At 44.6% G+C, this 4,661-nt stretch overlaps 1 non-coding gene across 1 annotated transcript; it reads right to left on the bottom strand.

The window, feature by feature from the left end:
* Positions 1 to 241: 241 nt before the first annotated feature.
* Positions 242 to 323, bottom strand: trnas-uga (transfer RNA serine (anticodon UGA)). The gene has a single exon. It is a non-coding gene; the product is annotated as a tRNA-Ser (tRNA).
* Between the last annotated feature and the right edge of the window lie 4,338 nt (positions 324 to 4,661).

The following is a 4,661-nucleotide window of genomic DNA, read 5'->3' as shown; positions in this document are numbered from 1 at the left end:
ATTCCATCCCCCGAACATCCAAATTTCACGATAGTTCGACAAATGTGTTGAAACTGATTCGTGTTGGAAGTTGGTGGCTTTTTGTGTCTCGACATATAATTTATTCAATTAGATGACTGGGTCAGTCTTGAAATTACTTCGGATTCTTCAGAGTTGAAAATTTACTTTCGATTGAATGCAAAGCTCAAGCTCCACGAAATCCAAATCCTGCAAAGGAATTAATGACTTTTAAAAGATTCGACGCTGTGAACAGGAATCGAACCTGCGCAGGGAGACCCCACTGGATTTCAAATCCAACGCCTTAACCTCTCGGCCATCACAGCTGCGGCAAAATTGTCAATATTCACAGTAAAACAACTGAATTCATTTGTTGGAAGAACAAATTTTCAAGACCCAAAGATTTCGCCAAATCCTTTGCAGTGACCCAGAGAACGTTACCTTTGCAGATTGACAGGCTTTCATCGCAAACTAGATTCTGACACAGCTGAAGTTGTGGGAATGATTCTTCGTCGAATTATAGAGTCACGGATGTACACCACACGAAGAGAGGATCATTGTCTCACTGCATCCGATCGATTTTGACTCAATTGTTCATCATCTGGTGCCAAATTAAATATGCTGTTGTGTTTTAATATTAATCGAAATATGGTATTAGAAAAATTGATGCTAAGTCCATAAACACTAGCTACATTCGTAAAAAAATATCAGAATTAGAAAGAATGCAGAACCAATTTACAGGAATGGATCCAGCAACTAATCGTTTGTTCTGACATCAGGTAATGAACTTGTGAGCACAAGAGAGGAAGATTAACCGAAGATTTGGAACTTGAAATCGTCTTGACGGAATTATTTGCAAAGTTTTTGCGGTTGTTCTCGAGTCATCAAGTCGTTGAACAATACAACACGGAAAGTGGCCCTTTTTTCCAACTTGACCATGGTGGACAGATATCCTAAATTAATAGGTCCCATTTGCCAACATTTGGCCCACATCCCTCTAAACCTTGTTACTCATATATCCATCCAGATGCCAGTCAATGTTACAGTTGTACCAGTCTCCACCAATTTCTCTGGCAGCGCATTCTGGACACGTCTGAAAAAGTTGCCCCTGACGTCCCTTTTAAATCCTTACCCACTAATTTTAAACCGATGTTTTCTAAATTTTGACTTCCCCACCAGCCGGAAAACACCGTGACGAGTCAACCTATCCATGTCCCTCATGATTTAATAAATAGCAACGATTTGACTTTATCATACTTGTCAGGAGGGAAATGTGTGGAGATTATTTGTCGAAGGTTTGAAGTAGGACGTCTGATGTACAGATTTGTAGAAATGCATCTTGGAGAAGTTTTTAATAAGTCATTGAAGTCTAGTAGCAGTTGTAGAAGTCTGTTGTGAAAGCTGTAGAAGGATTTCAGGGTACGAGAACGAAGCATTATTTCCAATGTATGGTGGCTCAGTTCGACCGCACTTGGACTACAGTATGAGGAATTATAATCCTCAATTTAGGAAAGATACTAATTCCATATGAGGAATACCACGAATGGTGATTAGCCTTGATATCATGGTGATTAGTCCTCTGAATTGAAATTGGGCAAATCCCGCCTTTTTTAACAGTTTCAAAACAAGAGAGGTAATCTCATTGAGAGTTGCAAAATATTTGAAGAGATAAACAGGGTGGTGCAATTAAATTTTGTTCCCTCATTGGTGAATCTAGAAGCAGGGAGGACAATTTTAAAATGAAGCATTGTGATTTATGACCAGGATGAGAACTATTGAATTTTTGTCTTCGCCTTGACAAGTCTCGCTGTTCAGTGAGCCTTGGATATTTGGTCTTTGAATGCATCACTATCAGCCTGACCCGCTGACACTTACTGCATCACTATAGACCTGACCCCTCACACTTACCGCCTTAATATCAGCGTGAACCCCTCAAACTTACTGCATCACTATCCATCTGGTGCCCTCACATTTACTGCGCCACTTTCACTTCGAGACCCTCATTTTGACTGCGTCACTATCAGCCTGACTGCCAAACACTTACTTTGTCACTATCAGTCAAGCCCTTACACTTCCTATGTTACTATCACCCTGACCCCTTACACTTACTGTGTCACTATCAGCCTGACTCCATCACACTTATTATGTAAGTATCAGACTGACGCCTCACACTTACCATGTCACTACAACACTGCCTCCTCAAACTTACTATGTCACTATCTCCTTGACCCTCTCACATTTACTGTGCCACAATCACACTGACCACCTCACACCTACTGCTTCACTATGAACTTCAACACTCACACTTACAGCGTCACGACCAGCCTGACTCACTCACAATTAACACTTGACAATCAGCATTACTCTCTCAAATTTATTTCATCATTATTAGGCTGAGGCACTCACACTGACAGAGTCACTAACAAACTGACCCCTTCATGCTTACTGCGTTGGTATCTCTCTGATCCCCTCAGAATTACTGCATCACAACCACTCTGATGCCCTAATACTTAATGCGTCACTATCCCTCTGGCACCTACATACTTTCTGCATCACTCACTCCCTGACACATGCGCACCTCATGCATCCCTATCAGCCAAACCCCACTCACTAACGGCGTCACTCTCTCTCTAACAAGCTCACACCTTGACACTCTCTCACTTCGTGCATCAATATCAGCCTGACCCCCTCACGCTTACTGCATCACTATCAGCCTGATCGCTTCAAATGTACTGTGTCACTATCAGACTTACCCACTCATACTTACAGCATCACTATCACCTTGACCCCCAAACTTAGTGCGTCCAGATCACCCTGAACCTTTCACTCTTCTTGCGTCACCTTCACCCAGACCCTGCACACTATCACTCTGATCTCCTCATACTTGCTGCATCACTATAACTCTATCCCACTCACACCATGTGTGTCACTATCACCCTGACAACGCATACTCACTGCACCACTATTATCCTGACTCCATCACAATTAATATATCATTATCAGCCTGACCCCTTACACTTACTGTGTCACTATCAACCTGTCCCCTCACATTTCCTGTGTCACTCTCAATCTGACACCCTCAAAGTGTCTGCGTCACTGTCACCCTGAACACGTCACACTTACCGCATGGGGGTCTACCTGAAACCTCACACTTATTGCGTCACTATCATCCTGAGCGGCTCACACTTACTGCGTCACTAGCACACCAACACTCTCACCTTTACTGGGTCATTATCGGCCTGACACCTCACATGTACTGCATCACTATTACCCTGACCCGCTCACACATTTTGCGTCACTCCTGCCCTGACCCCCTCACAATTGCGATGTCGCTATCAGCCTGAGCCCCTCACTATCACGCTGACCAAGCTCACAATTACGACATCACTATCAACCTGACCCCCTCACACTTTCTCTGTCATTATCACCCTGACTCTCTCACACGTAATGCGTCACTGTTACACTGAGACACTCACATTTTCTGCGTCGTTATCAGCCGGACCCGCCGGCACACAGCGTCACTATCAACCTGGCCCCTCACACTTGCATGCCTCAATATCAGCGTGAACCCCTCACACTTACTGCATCACTGTCCGTCTGCCTCCTCATACTTACTGCACCTGTTTCACCTTGACATCCTCATTTTTACTGCGTCACCATCAGCCTGACAGCCACACACATATTGCGTCACTATCAGTGATGCCCTCCCACTTCCTATGTTAATATCACCCTCACTCCTAAAACCTACTGCGTCACTATCAGCCTGACTCCATCACACTTTTTGTATCAGTATCAGACTGACGCCTCACGCTTACCATGCAACTAAATCTCTGCTCCATCACACTGACTGCGTCACTATCAACCTGACCCCTCAGACGTACTGCGTCACTATCACCCTGACCCACTCACAATTTTTGTATCAGTTTCAGTCTGACGCCTCGCACTTACTGTGTAACTAAAACTCTCCCTCGTCACACTGACTGTGTCACTCTTAGCCTGACCCCTTCATTCTTACTGCGTCAATATCAGTATGACCCCTCAGACTTACTGCGTCACTCTCACTCTGATCCTCTCTCATTTATTGCGTCACTCTCACCCTGACCTCCTCACATTTACTGCATCGCTATCACCCTGACCCACTCACACAGACTTTGCTATTTTCACCTTGCCGGCCTTAATTTTACTGCGTCACCATCAGCACAACCGCCACACACTTATTGCGTCACTTTCAGTCACGCCCTCACACTTCCCATGTTACTATCACCCTGAATCCTTACACTTATTGTGTCACTATCAGTCTGACCTCTCACACTTACTGTGTCGTTATCAGCCTGACTCCATCACATTTATTGTGTCAGTATCAGACTGACGCCTCACACTTATCTTGTCACTAAAACAATGCCCCGTCACATTGACTGTGTCACTATCAGCCTCACACTTACTGCTTCACTATCGCAATGCTCCTCTCTCACTTACGACGTCATTTACACCCTGACACCCCACACTTCCTGCGGCACTATCACACTGAGGGCCTTACACTTAGTGTCACTGTCATCCTGACCCCTTACACTTACTGCCTCAGTATCACACTGGTATCTCACACCCACTGTGTCACTATCATCCTGAACCGCTTACACCTATTGCGTCACTATCACTTTGACCCC

Source organism: Chiloscyllium plagiosum, unplaced genomic scaffold (assembly GCF_037043375.1).
Source record: "Chiloscyllium plagiosum isolate Xiang-an unplaced genomic scaffold, Cpla_swu_hap1 HiC_scaffold_40, whole genome shotgun sequence".
Classification (NCBI taxonomy): Eukaryota; Metazoa; Chordata; class Chondrichthyes; order Orectolobiformes; family Hemiscylliidae; genus Chiloscyllium; species Chiloscyllium plagiosum.
This window is presented reverse-complemented; position numbering and strand designations above follow the sequence as displayed.